Source organism: Myripristis murdjan, chromosome 13, assembly GCF_902150065.1.
Source record: "Myripristis murdjan chromosome 13, fMyrMur1.1, whole genome shotgun sequence".
NCBI classification, from domain to species: Eukaryota; Metazoa; Chordata; class Actinopteri; order Holocentriformes; family Holocentridae; genus Myripristis; species Myripristis murdjan.
The window spans coordinates 15,244,113-15,269,383 of NC_043992.1; the positions used below are offsets into that span (position 1 = coordinate 15,244,113).

At 41.1% G+C, this 25,271-nt stretch overlaps 1 pseudogene; it reads right to left on the minus strand.

Annotated features, from left to right (window-relative positions):
- Positions 1-11,057: 11,057 nt before the first annotated feature.
- LOC115369671 (TRPM8 channel-associated factor homolog) lies at positions 11,058-24,878 on the minus strand (annotated as a pseudogene).
- Positions 24,879-25,271: the final 393 nt, after the last annotated feature.

Sequence of the window (25,271 nt, forward strand, 5' to 3'; positions counted from 1 at the left end):
AAAAATGTTATTAAAGAAAACAAAAGTTTGTTTTTTACTGTTAACCAACTGAGTACATTGGGCATTGCAATCACATTTGTTGTAACATCACAGTTTAACACAACTCAAGCAGCTCTATTCTGTACCATTTGTAGTTTCTTGATCTTCTCTTTAGTCGTACTTGACCATACTACAGGACAATAATCAATGTTTGACAGTGTTAATGGTTGCATTACCTGCTTTTGTGAGGTTTGTTAAGAGTTTTGCGCACAAGGTTGTTCTTGTGAACTTGTCTTGCATGTGTCCAGACATCCAGTGACTCAGGACGCATTGAGGATGCATTGCTGCTTAAGACCCCTGTTCTTAGAGATGTCAGCTTGTGATGGGTTTTCTCAGGATGGATGTTCACACCAGGTGGGGACAGGGCCTTTGACCTTTTCCATGACGGAGAGGGCCCCCGCATCACGGATCGTTTGTGAAAAGTTGACCTGTTGGTCGGTGGTTGTCACACACACACACACACACACACACACACACACACACACGGCACGCGGTATGGCGCAAGGATTTGGCTATCTCTCCTCTCGCTTCCTGTCTATCACTCTCTTTCTCGAGAGTCACTTTCCATTAACAAATATTGGTCTGTCCTTGTTTAATTTTGCTCCCATTATTTTCAACATGTCATGGGTCTTTTATCCCTATGACCTAACTTAAAAAGAAAATGATTCAATCCTCCTTCCTCTGTAGGCCTATATCCTTTTGGCCCGTCATAAACCCAGACCAATATTTGTTAATGGAAAGTGACTCTCGAGAAAGAGAGTGATAGACAGGAAGCGAGAGGAGAGATAGCCAAATCCTTGCGCCATACCTTGAGCCACGGGTGTGTGTGTGTGTGTGTGTGTGTGTGTGTGTGACAACCACCGATCAACAGGTCAACTTTTCACAAACGATCCACGATGCAAGGGCCCTCTCCGTCGTGGAAAAGGTCAAAGGCCCTGTCCCCACCTGGTGTGAACATCCATCCTGAGAAAACCCATCACAAGCTGACATCTCTAAGAACAGGGGTCTTAAGCAGCAATGCATCCTCAGTGCATCCTGAGTCACTGGATCTCTGTACACATGCATGACAAGTTCACAAGAACAACCTTGGTGTTAAACTGCTGGTCACTTCAGCAAGGGTTTTTTCCTGTCTTTTACTAAGAAGCACATAAACTGAAAATGTTGAGGAAGTGGTCACAAATTCTATAATTTTTGGCTCTAATTATGCTCTTATTTCTGAACCAGTCTTAAATATTTATATTAATATTGTACCTGTGAACCAGGTTAAGGAGACAAAGCTCTCAGGAGTCATATTGGATGACAGTCATGGTCAAATCAAATCAATAAAACTGTAGCAAAGATGGGATCCGGTATTTCTGTTGTTAAAAGGTGCGCAAAACTCTTAACAAACCTCACAAAAGCAGGTAATGCAACCATTAACACTGTCAAACATTGATTATTGTCCTGTAGTATGGTCAAGTACGACTAAAGAGAAGATCAAGAAACTACAAATAGTACAGAATAGAGCTGCTCGAGTTGTGTTAAACTGTGATGTTACAACAAATGTGATTGCAATGCCCAGTGTACTCAGTTGGTTAACAGTAAAAAACAAACTTTTGTTTTCTTTAATAACATTTTTCAGAAACATCCTAGTTACAAAAACCCAACTATACTGTATAATAACTTATCCTTGATCTCAGAGAGACACAGCCATACTACCAGGCTAGCAACACAAGGAAACTTCACACTACCCAGAGCAAGAACAAATGCAATAAAAGGGACAGTAATATACAGAGCAATTAGTGAATGGAATGCATCACCTAATCATGTAAAACAAGAAAATAGCAAAAATATGTTTAAATTCTTACTAAAACAATACCTTCTGTCAAAGAATGATACATAAATTCTCACTATGTTCAATTTCCCTGGGTTAATGCTTGTGTAGGCCTTCATACTGGTTGGGATGTGTGTGTTTGACTGAGATTGAAGTGTATATATATATTATATATTCTGATGTATTAAAATATGAGCAACATGTTTGAGATTTGTGTCACTTTACCCAATGGAGGTATAATATCTTTGGTGATCTGTTCTAAAGTGCTGGCAATTATGCCTGTATGTAATTTCAGTGAAACGCAATTTTTGGAGCTTGTCCTGTCTATATTTTTGTTGAACAGTTGTTCTGTTTTGTGCTCTGGATGTTTGTCTATGTATTGTATTTTATTATTCCTTTTAAACTGTGTCACGTCATATGTGATGTGATGTTCTATGTTGTATGTGTAATAATATGATTTTGAGTGATGAATGAGGACCCCAGGAAGAATAGCTAGGTTTACATGCTAATGGGGATCCAAATAAACCTTAAAACCTTGAAACACACACACACAAAGACGTGGATGCTAAAGAGATGGAGGCTTTCCGGGGGTGTGCAGGTCCTGCATCAAATCAACGAGGAGCTTGTGGGATGAGAGGCCCAGTCAGTGGAAAACACACCCACATACATCAGTACTAAACAAGTCCATGACAATGACCATTTAGGCAAATTGAAGACTAAATGGAAAAATGGTAAAAATGATCGATAGATTCAACAAGGAAAATAATCTTTAGCTGCAGTCACAGTGGACAGTCTCTCTTTAGTGAACAGTCCAGCTGATATCATTCGAGCGAGAGAGTGTATTTCATCAGAACAGATAAAGAGAACGAAGGCCTTCCAGTGAAGTCTAATGACAAACCAAGTAATAAGCAGAGGAGAGGCAGGGTTACGCCTCATGGGCAGTTTGGAGGGAGTCACCTGTCTGTCAAAGATATGTGAATAGTTTACTGTAGATTTGTGTGTGTGTGTGTGTGTGTGTGTATGTGTGTGTGTGTGCGCGTGTGTGTGTGTGTGTGCGCGCACGTGCATGTGCATTAGCCTTCTCCTTTCTGTTCAATATTTGCAGATGTTGGGAGTAAACATCAGATGAACTCTGTCATAAAAGGTAAGTGGGCATGTAATTGATATTTTGATTCATTTTTAACATTTAATATTTAAAATATTTACTTAGTTTGCCCAATAAGAAGGAACTGGTTCTAGGCCATCAGAGAAAATGTGGGTGGGGGATGTGACTGACCACTTCCTCAACATTTTCAGTTCATGTGCTTCTTAGTAAAAGACAGGAAAAACGCTTGCTGAGGTGACCAGCAGTTTAACACCGACGTTGTTCTTGTGAACTTGTCTTGCATGTGTAATTTCATCTGCGCTCCTTCTAGACTTCTCCTCATGAAGCCTGTGTGTTACAGAAAAAATATATCTATGTGTTTTAGGGTTAGGTTAAGGTCAGGGTTAGTTTTAGGCAGGTTAGGGTTAAGGTTAGGATAAATCTCCAGGAAATGAATGTAAGTCAATGTAATGTCCTCTGAAGTGATGGAAACGCGACTGTGTGTGTGTGTGTGTGTGTGCATCTCACACAGTTCAATTCCATGATTATAACAATTTCAGCACTGACTTACATTATAAAGCCTTTTCACAGGAACACCGAGGTTGTTCTTGTGAACTTGTCATGCATGTGTACAGAGATCCAGTGACTCAGGATGCACTGAGGATGCATTGCTGCTTAAGACCCCTGTTCTTAGAGATGTCAGCTTGTGATCAGATTTCTCAGGACAGATGTTAATACCCGGTGGGGACAGGGCCTTTCACCTTTTGACCTGTTGGTCTGTGGTTGTCAGGGAGGAGGACAGTTTGGTCATGACAGCCTTGGTGATGCCCACAGCTGGTGGACTGAGCTGCTGTGACGGCACAGCTGAGGACAGGCTCAGGGGATGGACCCAGAAGTCCTGCAGGACTTTGGACACAACGTTAACCTGCCATGTCTGAAACAAAATATGATGGACGATTCAGATTTGATGGATTTTAAGTGTAAAACTTGCATTATGTATTTATTCCAAGTCTTTTCATGATAATGTTCTTATCAGCATGAGGAGAGGCTGAACCTCAGTTTCCGCTTCATCCTCGAGTGAGAGCCTCCACAGAGACCAAATACAAAGGTTTTCTTTATTTTTGCTCTATTGCTGACTCATTGGAAACAGACTGACTTGAATGTGTACAGTTAAGACAGAATCAGAGGTGGACTGTCTGTATGTCTCACCTCTGTCACCAGCTGGTCATGTCCTCGGCTGTCAGGTGGGACAGGAGCTGCTTCTGCTGCTGGAGACAAAACATCTGAACCAGCGTTTAGTTCTACAGGACAACAGCGGAAATCAGAGGCTTTAGGAATTAACATGAGACCAGAATTCATCATATTTTATTTTAGTGTGGGCCTGAAGTATAAAGTGGTTCTTACCTGTGAAAGGTAAGATTTCTCCTCCTAGCAGGTCTGCACAGTCTGATCACACATTGATGCTTACAATAATGGCTTTGAAGGAAATGATACAACAATATTACTTAATTTTTCTTCCATTTTTTTATTTAACCTTGTTTTTAACTAATTAACCAATCTGCATGCTTTTGTGCTTTTTAACTTGGTTTCTCTTCTTCTAGCTCTTGCCTATTTAACATCACGGCCCAGGGAGGGACTAAGCTTTGGCTAACTTAGCTTTGGCTAACACTGACACATTTACAGCTGTTGCAGATGTTAATGTGTACTGTCCCTGCTCAAAAAAAAAAAAAAAAGCCTCTGACACTCTTGAATTACAGTACAGCTGAAAATCTTTACAATGTACCTGCAATAAAAGGTAATCAGAAACCCTGATGGTATTTAAGGGGTCTGGAAATGAAATTCTTGCACACGGATAACTGTATTAGCATGATTATTTTGTTGAAAGTTTGAACTTTAGCCTGGGATTTTCAGTTCCTCCAAGCAAATTTAAGATAAAGCCTAAGTTGTTTCAACAGCGACAGCTCCTCACACTCTTTACAACCTGTAAATGCTGGGATAAAAGTGTTAGAGCGTGGTTACATCCTGTTGTGTTTGGGGTCAGAAAACAGCACAGAGTGCAGAAAGGCTGGGATTTTTCAGATTTCCATCTGAAAAGAGAAAACTTGCTCCTTAAACTACAACCTTAAACAAGCAGTTAGCCCGACCAACAGTAGATGGCGCTGTTGTCTAGATTTTGACTCTTCAAAGCTTCATTCTGAGTGAAACTTTGGAGCTGTCGGCACAGGATGCTGAGAGATTTGAGGGACCTGTTTATTAAACTGATGAGAAAATATGCAGAGATGGGCAAAGATACAACAAAGCGCATCCTTTTACAAAATACCCCTTAAATAAATACATCAAAATAAAATCCAAAATTCTAGTGACGGTAAACACATCAATAAAATACATGCACTTTGCAAATTCAGAAACCAGGAAAATACACTTGTAACACTGGGCCCTCTGAATTTGTGCAGAATAACAGCATGCCACTGTAAATGCATGTGTCTGTGTGTGCATATTTTACCCAGCCAGGCATAACTCAACGGCACACACATCTACGCACACACAGGAACATTTTCATCATTTTCACACAGTATATCCCCCAAAATGCCAGACATATTTATTTCACTGCTCAGTCTTTTTTGGGGTGCTTGAAATGAAGAAATTACAAGAAGCTGTGTTTGATTTTTTTGCTTCAACAGAACATAACTACCAGACTAACTATGTTGTTCAAGGGAAGCTATGCACTATTTGTTTTAAGTGGTTTTCAACAAATGAGCACAACAATTATGTATTAGATGGTCAGACATCTCTTGATAAGATGATGAACATAAAATGTGGACAAACTCCCGATCTACCTCAGTTACAGTTTAATTTAAACCAGGTCATCTTCACAGAGGCTGAACTTGATTAAAAATGTGACTCTGACGTGTTTCATATAAATTAGACTTAATTTTTCTCAGCCCTGTAGAATGCCAATTACAAGCTATTCAAAAGTAATTGAAACATATTGGCCTGTTTCAGGGCCTGTCAAGGCTATGGCTATGACTGAGAGGATTGAACCCAAACGCACGACTCAAGAGTTCAACTAAAGAAATTTAATAACAAGAAAAAGTAGCAACACAAAACTCAATACAAAGTAACAACTGAGATTCACTATAACAAAGTAGCAACCAAAATCACTCTTAACGAGGAATAACTAGAACAAAAGGCAAGACAAAAGTATCAAAGAAACTTGAGAACAAAACTATGACCAAACAAAGTAACAAAGGAAATACATAACCTGACAAGACTTGACTTGGAACATGGACATGGACATGACGTAACAGCACAAGACAAAGCAGGACGAACTCGCACAGGACAAAGGGAAACAAGGACTATATATATACACACACACAAGGTAATGGGGAACAGGTGGAAACAATCAGGGCGTGGCAGACAATCAGACTAGAGGGAAACACACAAGGGGAAGGGCAAGTGACCTGACACAAGAGGAGAGTGGGATTTCAAAATAAAACAGGAAATCACGAGACAAGACACAAGAACAAAACCTAACAAAACAAAACATAATTTCTAAGACATGACGCAACAAAACCTAACAAAACATAATAATTTCAAGGACATGACAGGGCCTGAGAAGCGTTAAATGAAACATGTTGGAAAAAGGGGGACTTTCAGCGGTGGTTCTGCAAATGGAGCCTAAATAAAAACATTCATTTTTAGTAAAGTTGTGTTTTCTCAAACAGTCACAGCAGGGATAAGACAGGAAATAACGTGAACATCACTTCTACACTGATAAACAAGGGCTCATTGCTGACTCCGCTGGCCAAAGGACGGTATTGCACTCTTGGTGGCTGTGGTTCAGTGTTTAATCTCTGTAGCCTTAGGTCTGGGGGTCACATGTGATCAGTGTGACTCGGTGATATTGATGTTGCTGATTATTGATTACTGATGATGTCATTTTGCTGTGCAGTCTGTCTCTGAGCTGAGGGAGCTTGTTAGATGCCCTGTTGTCCTCTCTTTCAGACTCCTGCTGAGAGCGCCTCACCTCCTACTCCTCCGCCAGCATCATCCACTCTGACCGAGGAGCCTCACCATCTCTCTCCCTCCTCCCCCTCCCTCTCTCCATTGGCTCGCTCCCTTTTTCCCACCATCTCTTCTGCCAACTGTGTTTCTTCTTCCACAGATCCGAACTGAGAGGAGGTCGTCAGAGACAGCAGCGCCATCAACAGGTATGACAGGATGAAGGCTGATTAAGGCCGATGCAGCTCATTTGAGTTTTGAGTTTGATTGGTTGATTCATTGTTTTGTGTCCATGTGCTGGAGAAGAAAAATAACAAAGTTAAGTTAAAAAACAAACAAACAAACAAACAAACAAAACAAGCCATCTCTGTTGAAGTGAATCACACTGGTTCCCTCCTGCATAATTTACGAGAGTAATAACATTTTGAAATGAAAATGACATCATATATGCCTCATTGTCATTGTTAGTGTATTTATATGGGTGCTGCTGCCTAAAAGTATGTTTTTTTTTTTTTTTTTTAGGATTCCTGAGACGGAGGCCATCGGACCGGATGTGCCCTTTGTGATCCCTGGCACTGAAGAAGGTAGCTAAGTTTAATAGCAGATATGTAGATTTACTGTCCATCTGCCACTGTTAAACTGTGTTCTCATTAGCTCCTGTTTATGTGTCTCTCCTCAGATGTCCCCTCAGAGCCACATTCCTCTGGATCTCTGCGGAGGTATCTCTTTTTTCAGCATGAATGGGGTCACTCATACGGTTGTGGAACCTGTTGTGAGGTTAGCTGTGGTGCTTTGAGATAGGATACTGTCTTGGTCTTTTCTCTCCCTTCCTCTCCACCTCATAGATCAAAGAAACCACATAGAAAACGCTCCCACAAATCCAGAATCGACGATGGGAGAAAACATCAGAAGAAGACGGAGCTGTATGTGTCAGAAATCAAACTGTTGTCCTGACTCCGCCTTGAGCAATCTCTGCAAGGATGTAGGATCATCTTCTGGGTGGAAAGAGTGCTTCATCAAAAAGTGCTGTTACTTTGCTGATATACATAAGTAGAAGCAAAAAGTCCTGCTGTAAAAATCTACTTGATTTAAAATGAAAATAAATAAATAAATAAATAAATCTGATAAATCTGATACTTTCCCAGCAGCTCTAAAAGGATCAGAGTTGAAACTAGATTCTTTTATTAGGAAGTTTTCTGAATTGCAAATTAAAGTGCACAAATGAAGTAAAACCAAATTGCTCTTGTTTTTTTTTGTTTTGTTTTGTTTTTTTGTTTTTGTTTTTTTTTGCTGACTGACTGTTCATTGTGAATATTGACAGTTTGTCAATTTGAAGTGTTCCTGATACTTATGGAGAGCTACAACATTGATACTCTGTAATAGTTTAATTTAAAATGTATTCAAGCTCCGTGCTTTCAAAAATGTGCTTAGTAAAAACTTCCTGACTTTAAAAACGTAAAATATTATCTTGTAGGTTTTTTTCAAGCAGCTTGGGCTACAGAACACATTCTTACATTTTTTTTTTTTATTTTCCTTATGTGAATTTCCTCTCAGGTTCCCAAATGCTGGGAACACCTGCTTCATGAATGCCACCCTGCAGGGTCTTTACAGCGTCCCAGACTTCTGCAGGGATGTCATGAGGCAGGAGGCCCTCTGGGGTCCCAGGACAGACACCAGCCTATAGAGGTGCAGGACACTAAGAGATCTTCACCCCACACAGCATTCCATCTCTCTCCATTTCCTTTTCTGAACGTACACTGGTGAGCTGTACAGAGCACGGCAGGGTCAGTGTGACTCCAAAGGCAAGAAGAAGCTCCTGCAGGCGGTCAAGAGCAGCTTGGCCGTTTACAACAAGGAGTACAATCGTGGCTCTCAGCAGGAACTAGCCAAGCGTTTGTGGTTTATTTTTTAGAATAGCATTTGTGTGTTAACAGATTTTAATGGCTTATCTTACCTGTCAGAATTATTCGATCTTAACTATGGTCCACTGAATGTAAAAATAAAACCATATCTATTAAGACAGAATATAATTCCCTTTTTGAGTTTGAACTCTAGGGTAGAATCGATCAAGTTGAACATGAATCATGACCATGAATACTATATCTTTTTCAGACTCTTCCAATAATTATTCCAAAAAAACAGTTTACTGAATGCCATAGATTGATATCTCGTTACTTATGGCAAGGGAGAAGTAAGTATAAAACTCTGCAATTAAAAAAGGAATGTGGCGGAATGGGTCTCCCATGCCTATGAATATACTACTATGCAGCACAATTAAGGTCATTACTTTGTTGATGCACACCATCATATTCTTCAAGATGGAAGGAAATAGAAAATACGATGGCAGAAGGGATTCCAATAGAAGCAATAACAGACAATGTACTACAAAAAAAGATGGCAAGCAATGAGAGTCATTGGTTCAATTTATTACTGGAAATCTTACAGGAAACAATACAATTATGTAAATTAGAAGAGGCAGCTAAATTGTTAGGATGGTATGCTTATGATTCCCATTTTGTACCAAAGAGATCTGATGACAGATTCCAAAAATGGAACACAAAAGGTCTTACTAAATACTATACAACCTGAATACAGTCTTAGCAACAGATGAATTAGGTATTATCAAATCATTCTTAGCAACATCTAAATCCACAACATGCAATAAAATTATCTCCAAAATGTACAACAGCATTCTCCAGTGTAGGTCTGAACATACGCTTTGTATTAAAGAGAAATGGGAGAAGGAGGGTAATTTTAAAATTTTGGACGAGAGTTGGCAGAGAATATGTGAAGTGCAGTGGAATTCAACTAGTTAAACTGCATGGAGAGAGTTCTGTTGGAAAAATATAATACAATTTTTATTACTCCCTTGCAAAAACAGCATTTTGGAGATGGTGTTAGTTATTGGAGACTTTTTGAGATAAATGACACCAATCACTTCCATTTCTTCTGGAATTGCCAGGTTCTTGTCTCTTATTGTCAAGAAATGTATAAACATGTAAATAAAATATTTGGAAGTAACATTCCTTTTAGAAGTGATAGTACCTACATGGGTGATATCCCATTTGAAAGATGGAGCAAAAATGACAAGAAACTGGTTCAAATACTTTTGGCGGCAAGTAAAAAGGCGGTCACAAGGAGATGGCTAAAACCAAACCCACCAATCATTGATGACTGGATAGAAATAATACATCAAATATATATAATGGAATGGCTGTCATTTTCCCTCAAGATCCAAAAAGAAAAATTTTACCTGATTTGGACCAAGTGGACTGAAAACATTAAACCAATAAAATCAGACTTTAATTGATTTGGCAGTATGTTTGTACGGACAATGAACGTTCTAAGTATATTTATATATCTATGTACAGATGTTGGGTTGTGTTTTGTTTTTCCCTTTTTATTTATTTATTTATTTATTTATTTTTCTTTCCCCTACAACTCTCTTTAAACTATGAGTTGGAAAGCTTCCCATGTTCAAATGTAAATAGTTAGTTATGCCATAATATGGAAATGTCTGAAACGTAAGACTTGAAAAATTAGGACTTGAAAAATTTTAAGCTGATATTGTGTGAACCTAATATTATAATTATAATGACATAATTGTTATATAATTACTTTCCAGAGAAGGAACATCTTAAATATTGTACCTTTGTAGCTGTTACCCCCTCTGCTGCAGCCCCCACATCCACTTCCAGCAACCAAGCTCAGCAATAAATGACCTTTTAACCTCATTCCTGTCTCCCTGCTTCTTTATTCAGTACTTGGGTTCTTTAGCCTTCACAGGCTCTATGATGCAGAGGTTTTGTATTAATTTTTTTTTTAGTGTAGAGATAAGAGATATGTGAGAATCTTTTGCATAGAAACAAATAAAATAGTTCAATGAAAATAGTAATGTTTTAACAAATTCAGAATACCATTTACAGCTACAAAATAAAGAGCTCTGTGTCCTGCTGCCTGGACAGGAACATTGCAGGCTTGGAGATATGCTGCTGCTTTGCAAAAATAACTCTCAGATAGTCATTCAATCAATTAATAATAATAATTAAAACTTAAAACCTTTTTTTTTCCCAAAAAACAATTTCTCTTGCTTCTTATGTAAATCAACGTACTTTGAGAGCTTTCTTGATTCTGGTCTAGCTCTATCAGTGGTAATCGACACAGTTAGCCGTACTGGACCATGGGGTGGTTAGTCCAGGCAGGCAGGCTGGACAGCTTCTCCTCAGTGGCTGCATCAATCGGCCAGCCCCAGGCCTTGAAGAACCCAGTCAGGTTCATCCCTACGGCCTCAGAGAAAGTCTGGGCGTACAGGTTCATTTTGCCTGGGTTGTCACTTGGAGTGTTGGTCATCTTGTGGTAAGCAGCGAAGACCTTCTTAAAAGCATCCCAGCCAAACCTCTCCTGGAGCTACAGGGGAGGAGGCAGAGGTAGAGCAGTAGACCTTCATTATACCACAAGAGGGAAATCCACTGGGCAGCTTCAAGATATATACATTAACAGGCACATTTCAAAAGGCATAGATGAGAAGCACATTTAAAGAGATATCTAGATTTGTACATTCAGGGCAAAAGTTCTGGTGAATGAAGCTTAGAGGGACATTCTAATTGTATTCGCTGGGTGTGCATATCCTGGGTATCGCTACCTAATTTGAACCCCTCCCCATTATGAGCCACCCTAACCAAATTTACTCTAACCTTAATCCAAAACAGGGTTAGGACTGTTTTTCCTGCAGTGGACTGTAATCCTCACCTGCATGTATGTCTCCAGGGCCACCCACATTCTCCACTTGTCCAGATTCCTGCCGCCCTTCACATACTCCTCTGTGCGACTCTTCCTATTATCAGGGGTCATATCACCATGTGCCTACATCAAACACATGACAGTCACCACGTCTTTACACTGATCAAAGAGCAATGACCATGATATAGGACAAGTGGAGTAGTAATCATGCAGTTTACATAAGACAGGGATATACTATCCATGATATTTACTGCAAAGGAAATTTATCTAGCATTCTGGTGACAGTAAAAACAGACAGTTTTTTTAAACATAGTTTAAAAAAAACCAAACAAACAAACAAACAAAAAACAGTGCATTCCTAGCAGAAGCAGTAGTGTTGATGGGCTTTGTGGGGAAGAGGAACTATTTTATTATGTTTCTGTTGTGAATGGCCATAGCAGAAGGCACAAATAATCTTTTGCATGCAATTTTCCTTGCTAGTAGGGCCTTGTGTCTCTTGCCCGCTGACATAAGGTGGAAAGCTAAGCAAATTTTTTGACAGAAAATTAATGACAGCAGGCTTTTGACAAAACAACAAACACTTTGGACATAATGGCTTGTTAATATACTATGATATATACTGTTACAATGCTACACTACGATTTTCTTCACCTTTGCCCTGTTGATCCCCAGCACCTCTTCATGCACGTACACTGACCACAGGTTGCATGTACACTCTGTGGTGTGTGGTCGGAATTCCCAGCATCCTCTCTGCTGGTTGTGGCCCAGCTCATGGATGGGACCCCAGATCTCTGTATGTCTGATTTTTTCAAGGTTGACCAAGCTATCTGCGTCAGATGAGTGCATCATGATAGGATAGCCTGAATGCATCCAACCTGGATGGAGAGAATACAGAGAAAGAGAATGGCTTCATGGTTCAGCGACTCTGGAAATGCATTCAATTTGGAAGAATATTAGAGAGACAGAGTTCTCCCCAACATGGCCTCTGGAAAGATAGAGGAACAGGAGAGAGAGAAAGAGTGATATCAAAAATACATGTTAGTTATACTGCATACTTATATGGCTAGAAAGAGTTTGCAAAGTGCTTCATGTAAAAACAAGGAACACAGCAAATAAAAGATGACAAATTGAAACAAAGAGGATAAAAATGAATAAAAACATGAAAAGACAATAAACTACTACGATTCATCGTTACAACCTCAGGATACTGTTCAGTGTTGACTTTTACTATTAAACTCCGTCAGTAATGAAGCCTTCACAGATAATTGTGAGGAATTTCATTTCTTTCTGTCATGTATAGAAATTATGTTGAGTGTTGTTGTGTCTTGTCTCGTCACTTCCAGTTTTATATGGAAATTTAACTCTCCTCTCGTTTCAGGTCACTTGCCCTTCTCCTCGTGTTTCCCCTGGTCTGATTGTCTGCGCCGCCCTGATTGTTTCCACCTGTTCCCCATTACCTTGTGTGTGTATTTAGTCTCGCCCTGCGTTCCAAATCGCATACTTATACTTTTTAGTATGAAATATGCATGCAAATGCATACTATTGGGACACACTACATACATCGTCCCTGAAGTCCAAAACTCTTGCTCACTTCCGCCGCCGTCCATAGCACCACATTTGAATGTTGTTGTCAAAATGGCGGTGCTGTTTCATACTGCGCTGTCGTCTGTCATATTCTGATCTTCTGTCTTCCTGTCGCTTCTGCTGTCACTGAGCGAGTTTGGTGCGATATGTGTGTTTTGTTGTTGTCCATATGTGGGCGTGGCTTGTACACGCAACTCAGTCAGTGCCACATAACGTCCGCTGCACAAAGGATTGTGGGTCAGAATGGCCAGAGCAGCATGCTCAAATCCATACTGCGAAATCTGACCGGATGTAGTAGAACATCCTGGTACTCTTGGCATACTGCATCTGACATACTATGTATTGGGACATACTAAATCTTTTTTTTCCCCCACTAAATAGTATGATAGTGTGGGTATTGGGCACATTTCCCTTTGTCCTGTGCCAGTTCGTCTTGTGTCATCTCGCCAATGAACTACACCAAGCCTTGTCAGGTTGCTTTTGACTATTATCTTGAATTGTTGCATTTTGTGTTTACTCCCTTAGTTGCTACTTTGTCTTGCCTTGTCTTTTGTTTTCTAGATCCTCGTAAAGAGTGATTTTCTGTTTGTTGGTTTTTTCCTCTGCATGAGTGATTTTCTGTTGCTACTTTTTGCCATTGTTTGCCATTGTTGTTTATTACTTCCTCGAAAGTGATTTTTGGTTTTGTAGTTTTTTTCCCTTTGTAATAGTGATTTTGTGTTGTTACTTTCCATTATTAAATGTTTATGTTTATAATTATCTCTGCCAGGCTGCAACGTGGAGGGGGTGCATGTATCTGTCACAGTGTGTGTTTGTGTGTATGTGTCTGCAGCTAAACTACTACACTGTTATGACTGAATAATCAAGGATTTCTTGTGGTTGTGGTCACTCAAAACCTTTAAAAACCCTGTTTTATACCATAATCCTAAGTCCTGCCCCCCTTAGTGTTGCTAAGTTAGACAAGGTTTTTGCACCCAGCCATGGAGAACATGACTTTCAGTGAAAGGCTACTCAGTGTGTTGTTTGCACAGTTTTAACATATAGGCTACATATGTATAATTTCTTCTGCTGAATCTAGCCATGTCAGGGAAAAGAAATTTGACCTCCACTTTTTACAAGGTGACCTTTGAAAAGGCGGCTCCACCATGACCAAGACACACTTTTCCAGCAGAAAGTAGATTCAACTGCAGAAATGCCTATGTAGGTTAACTTATCACTTATAGTGGCATGATAATGAGCTGTGCATAATGTCTCCTCCTCATTCCGTTCCACAGCTGGCACCTGGAGTGCACTCTACTGAGTGTACTGAGTGCACTTTGAAAGTTGAATATTCAGCCATTTTACAGTTTTTCTCAGTTGCTAAAGCACTAAGCTCCATTTTCTGAACCAAATTCTCAGTGGCCTAAACTCATTTTTCCAATCAAACACTCTTTTGGCCAAACCTTAAACACTGTTCAGGTACTTGGACACAATTTGCAAAACTCATCCGCTCTTTTTTGCTAAACCCTAAACACATTCTCAGTCACTAAACACATTTCACAGTGGCATACACTCGTGTTGCAAAACTGTAAACACTGACAGCTAAATGTGAACACAACTCCAACACAGCTGTCACCTTTTACACACAACAACTCAAAACTGAACACACGCGTTTCCAATGAGATCAGACTAGTTGGACGGGATAAAAGTCAGTTCAGAGTGCACAGGTGGCACATGTGCAGCCATCTACAATGGACAGAAACATACAGAGAGGCAGAAGAGGAAGAGTACGTATGTATGAGAGGTGGTGGACGAGGAGGAAGGGGGCGAGGAAGAGGAAGAGGCTAAGGAACACCAAGGACTATCATCACTGATAAAATCTGGGCAACTATTGTACACCATGTCCTTGTTCATGGGATGACAATGAGGGAAGCAGGACAAGGAGTTCAACACAATTTGAGTAAATATTGCCTGTGACATGGATGAAGTCCTCTGGCCAGCCCCCCAACAAAGACATGATGTTAGAGAATGAATCTCAGTGACTTGATTGTGCAGTAATGTGCTTTTCATTTAGTTTTATTTTTTGTTACAGTTTTTCTCAATTGCTAAGACACATTTCTTGAAAGTTGCTCTCCTTTTCTCTAATCTGTGAACACAAAACCCAATTTTCAAGCTACATTCACAAAACCTCAGACTCCTCTTGCAAAACCAAACTTTCACCTCAAAACAGTTCAATCTGTGCTCAAACCTGAACTATGTTGTCAAATTGTGCCCCGAGTCTATCAAAATTAAAAACACTACTGAGCAGTCACTAAACACTACATAGAAAAATAGAAAGCACAATGCTCAAGACATGAAGCTGTAGAAATAAATGTTTATTGTTCACTGTAGGCTAAATGCATGGTGCAAAACAAAAAACCTGTGCATTTAGCACTTGTATATAGTAAGCCTATGTAAAAATAAAGTACAAAAATATACATGGAATACTAGGCCTACAAACAGTTAGCCTAACCCTCCATTACAATACTACAGTACATTGGCACAGTGATGTACTGAAACATATATTTACTTACAGTACACTGTGGTACAGTATATAGTATAGTCATACAGTAATTGCTGTCAACATTTACATACTATAATGTCAATAAAGGTAATTACCTGTTCTCTTCTCTAAATCTTCAGATTATGGTGGACACAGTGAATCTACTGATGTTTGGTTGTACCCTTTGTCATGCTCATACCATGGACAAGAACATGGTCAATCACAGTAGCTCTGATTTCATCAGATATTACTGTTCTTTGTTTTCACTGACCACCTCGACCTCCTCGACCTCCTCTCACACGAACTCCTCCTCTAAGATTTCTATCCATTGTAGGGCCTCACAAAGCAGTGCTCTCTGAACTGGCTTATATATGTTCCCTCACATCATTAGCCACAAGTGTGATCAATTTTGAGTTGTTGTGTTCAACCAGTGACACCAGTGCTTTACTTGTGTTTGACTTTTGCCACCAGTGCTCACCATTATGCAACACAGGTGCATCACAATGAAAATGTGTTGGTAAGTTGTGTCTAAACAGGTGAAAAGTGCTTATGGTTTTGCCAAAAGAGTGACTGATTCAATCAGTGGGTTCAGGCAATGGAGCATTTGGTTCAGACAATAGAGTTTAGTGTTTTAGCAATTGAGAAAAACTGTATGAAAGTGCTGAATGTAGTCTACATATTGCTTTGACTATGATATTATTTTGCTAAATGCATTTACAATAAACATTTTCTGTTAAGTACATGCCCTGGGTGCTGTGTCCTAAATTATTTTATGTAGTGTCTGACCAATGCTCTGAGATGACTGTATTTTTACTTGCTGTGTGTATGATCTGAATACATTGTTTGGTTTTGAACACAGGATAAGTGGTTTTGAGGAGATAGTTTGATTTTGATGGAAAAGTCTAGGGTTTTCTGAATGTAGTTTGGGTTTTTGGATATGTGTTTAAAGTTTTGAGAAAATGGGTGGCGGTTTCAAGAAATGTGTTTTAGCAACTGTAATATGAAAAAAAAAAAAATGCAAATCAGAGGTTGGGGTAAGTTGCTGTGTTCCCACTTACCAATGGAAATCTGCACATCTGCCACAAAGCGTTCCTTGCGGGGCAACTTGTGTGGGATGACAGCCAGGTCAGCGATGCCCCTCATGATGTCATCCCAGAGTGCTGCCACCTCATCAGGACGCTCCAGGCCCCGAACAACATCTGATGGTACGGTAATGATGATGTTCTCAAACTTCAGCTCTGCCCAGGGTGCCGGGGCTTTGTGCAGCAGTGACCAATCAGCTGCTGTCGTCACACCTGAAGATTAAATCAGGGGGATATTGTGAAGTTTTATTTGGCTATGGGAATGTTACTGTAAGAAATACTGAAACTCTTTCAGGGCCAGTTGAAAATTGCATCTCAGGTCTTTCTGGTTGTAAATCTTGACTGGCATCATGGACTGCTGACTTTACCTATTACAATGGCACAAGATTCCTCATTTAATTATTTTTCATGTATTGTTTTTTCCTTGTCATGTAAGCCTGGCTATCTTGAACAAGACCAAAACTCAACACAATTTGCCAAGAAGTTATTTAACAGATCAAGCAGGTTCGTCTTTAGTCCCTCAGACTTTCGTGTGAGATCTTCTTCACTGGACGAAGAAGCTGAGAGATTCTCCTCAAGAATTTCTTGGTGATCACTTTAGTGAACTTTTTACTAATTTCATGTGAATTTACAGGTAATTTCTTGCTAATTTGTTTATTGCCTTGTTTCTCAGATTTTGGAAAGAAATTGAGTGAAATTGCTCAGATTGAAGTGTTAATTATCAATGGATTTGCAAGTCTTGGTCAAGTTGCTGCTTGAAGGACTCAAAGTAGCATGTCTCAATTTCACAACTTGAGTCCGTCTCAAGTCCAAATCTCGAGCCTCTGGTCAACACCTCTAGCCGACACTAGACACAACTGTAGCAACAGTGTCCTCTTGTTGTCTAAAACTACCTAGCTCTATTAAATGTGCACTACACTGTACATGTAGTAGTAGTCACCAACGACTGCCAAAAAGTAGTCAACCAGTTGAGTGGGGGATCAGGTTTTGAGTTTGACGTTCGAAGTGCTGCTGGACAGTTAAGTACTTTCCACCTTGGGCTGTTTGGTTATCTCCAAAGTTCTACACAGGCTCCAAATTATCAGCCTATCAGCATCAGTCTAGTGGACAGGTGGGCTCAACAGAGAGCACTGAAACAGTTTGAAGAGAACACACAAACACACACACACACACACACACTTACCAGACTTGTAATATGGTGCAGATATGGCAATATGCACAATGACCTCTGGGCCCTCCAGCTGTGTATTGGGTGGGGCCACCAGGTAGATGAGCCCCCCCCCCACAGGTTCCACACCTGCATCACCTCTGAGGTAACAGGGAAGTGCTCGACGACATGTGGTGCTCTCTTCAACTCACCATGCTTCAGATAGTCCGTCTGACAGCCGATCTGGACCTGAGTAAGACACGGAGTCAACGTCACCACGTGACACATGTATGAACGCATTATTTATGTTTACATACGTGCAGACATATGTGTGTTGTGATATACTGACTTCTACTGAGGAGTTGAAGCATACATCCTGTGTTTAACCACTTGTTTTTCTGGTACACTCATTAACCCTTTGATGCATGAATTATGAAAGCCTGAGTCAAGATTTTTTTTCTTATGTGTTTTTACTCTTCTTAGGGCATGAACACTTTTGTGAGTCTCCATACTTCTTTAAGGATGCAGGACTGGTATTACCATGTCATCATACTAGTATAGCAGAGAGCATTCTAACAGCTGATATGCTATTCCACCATAGAAACCATTGCATTTAGGAGAAAATTACTTTTAAACAGCTGTCCACTGTAGTAGCATGTGCCAGAGGGTTAAGTTGTTTATAATACACCAAGAGTTTTAGTCCAACAAACACTGCAGTTTATGAGGTTTGCACCCATAGCTGCTTCTGAAAAAACTAATGCACCCTGTGCCACTCTTCAGTCCAAAGGGATTTGTGAAACCATGGCTCAGGCTGCACTGTGCCGTCTCTGTCTCACAATGATGGCAATGCAGAGACACATCTTTTGGATTGTATACAAAATTTGTTCAAACAACTGGACAAAAGCAGCTAAAATCCCTGGAGTCCCATCAGACACAACTCTGTCTGTAAACTTCCATTTTACCAAAACTTTTAGAGAAAGTTGTCTATAGCTTCCATGAATCACAATGACAACTTTGATATATTTAATATCTGTATGATTCTACAATGGTGAAGTGCGGGGCAAGTTGGGTGCAATGCGGGACTGCGTTTTCCTGGAGTGCCTTTTCTTTCCTTTCTTCCTTTCCTCTAATTTTCCCCGGATTTGGGGAATTAATTTATTAACCTCAATTCAATCACCTCTAACCTTTTCTTCCGCCTCCTCTCCTCTCCTCCACAGGCAGACACACACACGAGTCGTGACACCCCCACGCTGGCTCGCTACCCACCAAAGCTGTCTTGTAACGTTAGCACAGAGTGATTGACGAGTGACAGTGACAGCTGCAACAGCCTGAGGAAATGGGCGGGACATACCCACATGGACCAAATTTGATTGGCTATCAGCATAGGCAGTGATACGTGAACACAGGTATAGCCTATCACAACAATAGCTGCCCAACCTAGCCCCCCACCACCAATTCCAAGTGGACAAAAACGCTGTTGGCCGTTGCACTGGACTTTTTTCTCTTTCTTTTTCTTTTTCTTATGCTTCTTCTTTGTCTTGTGGCCCGGCCCACCGGCCCATCATCCCACTGGGGAAATCCCCGGTTTCCCCGTACGGCAGTCTGCCCTTGATGAAGTGCACTGTACCTTCCAACCCTTGTTGACAATCTCTGCTGGCATGGCCATGTAGGTCCTCATACCAGGAGAGAGGTAAAGACCTGTACTTAGCCACTCCTCAGCTCCTAACACACACACACACACACATGCAGACACACACAACAGCAGTAGCAGTTTAACTTAAATGAATGTGAATGTATGAAAGGTGCTGAGCATATATTGTCTTGTTGGTGATCAACAAAGAGATCTGACCTCCTGTATTGACATTAATCTTGATCTTATAGTTGTAGACAACAGGCATCACAGGATTATTCTTGATGAGGTGCGGCAGGAGGGCATCAGGGTCTGGGCACACCTTGTAGACCTCTGACCCCAAATTGAGGAGCAGGTGGTCCTCAGGGGTGCGCACAGGGCAGCTCTCACCCACCTTCATGAAAACACATCAATAATGAATAAATGTTGGTTGAAGATAGGTCTTAAAAGAACATCAAGTAATCTATGACCCTTAGTGACAGCGACTGTAAAACAGTGGTACACTGGTGTGCTGCCTACCTGCGGCATGCCTGACTTCTTCAACATGTCCATAAGAGTAGACACCATCTGCATGTAGGGGTACCAGTCATGAGCCTTCATGTGCAGATAGTTGGCACAGTCCGAGCCCAGCTTTTTAAGAAGTGACTCCTCATTCTTGGTAAGTGCCTCCCCTTTGACAACATGACCAGCAAAGCGGCGTAGTAGGCGGCGAAAGTGGTAGTTGTCTTTAGCGGCCTGGCTATGGACAGGAGCCTTGTAGGAACCTGTTGCCAGTGTCGCCCCAAGCAGGCTCAAGCCCATCTTGTTGAGGATGTGGTTCCCTGCAGTACAAGAGGTGAATTACTCGATTGTCTGGTATGGATGAATCTATTATGATGATGGTTTGGTTTATCCAAGGCTACTACTGCTAACAGTATTTTTAGAATGGAACCCCTGTCAATATTCAGTATCTTTAAAAGCTAGTCTGTTCTGTGATGCCATATGGGCTGTAGATGCAAGCAACAGTTTAATCTGCAGATTTCTGCTATGATCGCTCTTTAATTTTAGAGCATATGGCAATGCTGCTGCTACAGTAAAACAAGCTGCTGTCTCTTGAAGTCTCAGTGCCATTCAGCCAATCAGACACCTGATAATTCTGGTTTGGACTTCACTCATCATCTCTATTTTTTTTTTTTTTTTAACAACTTTTTAAACTCTTTTTTTGTATCATTTGCTCCATTTGATAGTCACAGTGGAATGAAAGGAAGAACAGGGCAGAAAGAAGGGATGACACCCACCCATTTCAAAACAGGAGCTCATTGTTATCCAACATAACATTACTCAGTTTTAAGTAATCAATTCAGAGGATTTAGAGGAACTGAGTTAGCTGAATGAGGCAAGCCAGATAATTCAACCAGCTAAAATCAAAATAGCTGGGATTAAATAAGCAGTTACTAAATCCCAAACCCAAATATCTGTGAAAGCCCAAAAGTAGGGTGTTAGGTCATTGGTGGCAGGTGATGCCACAACCTTCTGCACTCTGTAAAAGGGGACATCACCTACCACTAAAGACCCGGTTCTTTTTACCATTAAAGCTTGGACTTGAGAGAGATTTGGATTTGATTTAGTAACTCTTTAAACCATGAGTGAAGGACCATGTGGAAATAAGTGCATGCACTTTTACATGTCATCCTTTGGATTTGTTTTAACTCTATCCATAAATAAATCAAATCAAATCAAATCAAGAAAGTGGCTCTGGTCAGTGTGGAATCAACTGTGAATGACCTTCAAAGTCTGTCAGTGGGTTCTGCCCATGGCGTGTCTGTGCCCAGGCCCAGGCATGCCCACCAATCAGAAGGCTTCCTCCTTCTGCCACAAACTCCTGGATCTCCTGTGCATGACCATCGCCGTATGCTTGACACACAAACACACTCAGGTCTTTCCTGAAGTTTGTCTTCTCACAGCGCAATCCCAGGTTGCTCAGCAGGTTGAAAGAATAATCGAATGATGGGACAACACCGACTACTCCATTCCGACCCTCATCCAACCAGCGAATAGCATTTGTCAAAAATGGAGCCATCTCCTATGATGCAGTTTATTGGAGAGACATAGTAGAAAATTAAAGATATTGAATGTATTGAAAAGATCAGGGCACATCAACCACAAACTTTATGTTTTGGGGTCTAAGTTTTATAAATTCTAATCTTGTAAGTTAACATTTAACAATAGCACTTACTTGCAGCCAGAGAAACGTCTTGTTATATTATCTTCATTACATAGCAAACACACATAAAACAGACCTTTCAGGAATTCAAATTCACCTGATGCCCCAAGGCTGCTTCATGTGTGACCACAATGACCCGACCCCGTCCATAGTACGCTCCTGCCACGAAAGGCTGTCCCTGCTCGTTGCTGCCAATAGGGAAGGCCAGTGGGCCATGGACCAGCACCTCAGAGGGTATCCCATCTTTGAAGTGAAACTCTGACACACCCTGGAGAAGGAACTTGAGGTCGTCCTCAAAATCCTTACCAATTCTTTATGTGGAGGGGGAGGAGGAGAGGAGGGAGAAAAAGAGGCAAAGGGAAAGCAGAGAGTGGTGTTTGAAAGAGGTATATTTTAATTTCAGTGTGGCCTTTATTGAACCTAACAAAGTTTTGTGCATGATAAATAACTTCTCAGCAAATGATTATCTGGTAAACAAATGTGTGACAGCTTAATTACATAGTGTAAATGTGATATAAATGGCTTGATCCTGATCAAATTAAAAGCGACGAGCGTTTGTCACCACTAGTTATTTAGCATACGCTAGGACAACCAGGTTCCCGTTTTGTAAAAATATGTTCCAGCATGCCATTAGTATTTGTGTGACATATTAAATATGTTCATATTAAAAAAATGCAACTTTCAAAATATTCCAAAACAAGGCTTTTCAAATGTCTTCTGAATAACAACCTCGCTCACAGAGCATTTGCATGTGTGCGCTCAACCAATTGTGTGTGTCCTAGCACCATAAAAGAAGAAACTCCTCTTTTTCTTTTTCTTCATCCTTTTCTTCAGGTTCAACATGAAGTGGCAGGAAAAGCTACATGCCACCCTGAACCACATTACTGAGCAAGGTCAACACATGAATTAACTCCACCCTCAGATGTTGGGCTGGTGGTTGACTATGGTTGGCGAAAACTGCCGACCCCAATGAAGACCAGGAAATAATTACATACGCTCTTGTATGGTGGAAATGAGGGAGGAAGCACTGCAGTCCCAAAACAGTCCCAGCATTATCAGGGACTGTGATCTGAGTGGAGTGTCATGTTCCTCCTCATTCTTGTCACAGCACAGTTCAAGGAGGTCTTGATGCCGCTACAAGCGCTCCCAGAACTGTCAAAGCTTAAGTGAAGACAACACTCAGCAAGACTTGCAAGCCAGTGGGTCCAATAAGGTGTGCTCAGCGCCAAGGCACATGAAGCACTGCCTGGTGATGAAACCCAGGCAGGTGTGGCTCTCCTTTGTCTGGTCCAAGGAATCCGTTTTTCCTGTGGATGATGTGTTTCAAGAGTGTAGTCATTGTCAAACCTGAGGAAAACAGGATGAAGAAAAAGCAGAGGAGTTCCCTCTTTTACAGGGAACTTGCAGAGTGCTAAGACACACACATGATAGGTCAAGCTCATGCAAATCCATGCAAATGGTCAGTGAGTGGGGTCATTCATATAATTTGAACAGGGCCTATGCCCATAGATTCTGCCAAAGGGCGAAGTCTTTGTGACACAGAACAGAAGAAAACACCTACCCTACACTCAGCAATGAGGTTGGGATCTGAGGGTAGACTGGCAGCCACCCCACGTCCGCATACTGACCAGTGAAGTAAATCCCGGCCACACTGGACACTTTATTCCCTGGAAAGTTAAGGAGGGTGTTCTCCTTAGGGTGCTCTTGAGCCCAGTGACATGCCTGCCCAGCTATCAGCAGTCCTCCTCCAGCCTTCAGATACGCCACCAGGTCTCTCCCATCAGCTTCCACGCTGTAGGCATCTGTCACATACACTCCAACACCCAGATTATCATGAAACTTTTCCACCACAGTAGCTTGGAAGCTTGATCTGCTGAGGTTATCTGCCACTGCCTTGACACCCTGGTGGACTGCCACAGACAGGTTATCAGATTTGTCCCCTCTCAGCCAGATCAGGGCGTTTTCTACAAGGGCAGGGAAGGTGGTCAGGTAGCTTTCATGCCCCAGGACCACAATGCGTCCACTGCCATACAGGGAGGCAGCCATCAGCACCTGGCCTTGGGTGTTCATGGCTAGAGGGAAGGCGTCATCTCCGATCAGGACCAAGTTGCAGGGAACACTGGGGCCACGAATGTCCAACTCTTTCAGGCCTCTGGTCAAGGAGGCGTAGGCCTGCTCGTGGTGGGAAGGGGCTTGCTGGGTGGACATCTTGAGGACTAATGATACTTGAAAGGTAACTAGACAAACTATAAGGATTAGATGGAGGCAGAGGGTCTGGTATAAGAATCAAGATTAGTCGTTGAGAGAAAGTACAGTGAAACGGTTGTCAGGTGCTGCTGAAAGGTTTGAGGTCTAATCCTTTATGTGACTATGGTTGTGAGCAGTGTGGTTACAGATGGAGGTACAGTCAGCCAGGATCACCTGTGGTAGGAGAAACAGAGCTCAGAGAGTTAAAAATGAAGGTAAAATAATCATTGACTACCTATGTGTTACACATTTATAGCAGTGAAATGATTCACAAATAAAGAAAATCAGTAGTTCTCTACCAGGCACTGTCAGGACAAATAAAGTCTGCAGGTTTTCATTCTAGCCAAACACAGCAGTACCCAATTCACACTTTCAGAAACCAGAGAGGATAAGCCAGTTGGGTGAGCTGGGCGTCCCAGAGGGTCAAGTCTGCAGCCTGACAAGTATAACTAAACAAACCCCCACAGACTGTGTCAGTGGAAAACATCCACATACATCAGTACTAAACAAGTCCATGACAATGACTATTTAGGCAAATTGAAGATTAAATAGAAAAATGGCAAAAATGATCGATAGATTCAACAAGGAAAATAATCTTTAGCTGCAGTCTCTCTTTAAAAAGCAAAAAGTGAGATTTAAGATTTAGCAAATATATAGTACTGATACTAAAACTACAGCTAACACCACAGTGATCCTTCAGTTTTTACCTTCAGGTTGACAGTCTAGCTGATGTCATTCCACGCAGGCACACCAGTATGCACAAAGAAGAGAGCCACCACAAACACTGTTGCAGAGGGGAAAAGAGACGATGAATGAGAGCGAGAGAGTGCATTTTATAGGAACAGATAAAGATGACAAAAGCCTTCCAGTGAAGTCTAATGACAAACCCAGTTACCAGCAGAGGAGAGCTGCGCTTACACCTCAAGGGCAGTTTGGAGGGAGTCATCTGTCTGTCAAGGATATGTGAATAGCTGAACACTTGAACATTTTTTCTGGTAATCTGGTTTAGAAACTTGGCTGAAAAGACTTTCCTAAGTCAGAACATGTCAGTAATAAATAAATTACCTGTCATGTATACACATTCCTTTGCTTGAAGGCAGGATGAACTCTGTGATAAAAGTAGCTGATGACAACATTTTACTCAAGAAATCAAGCAGCACAGAGCTGCTTTGACCGGCT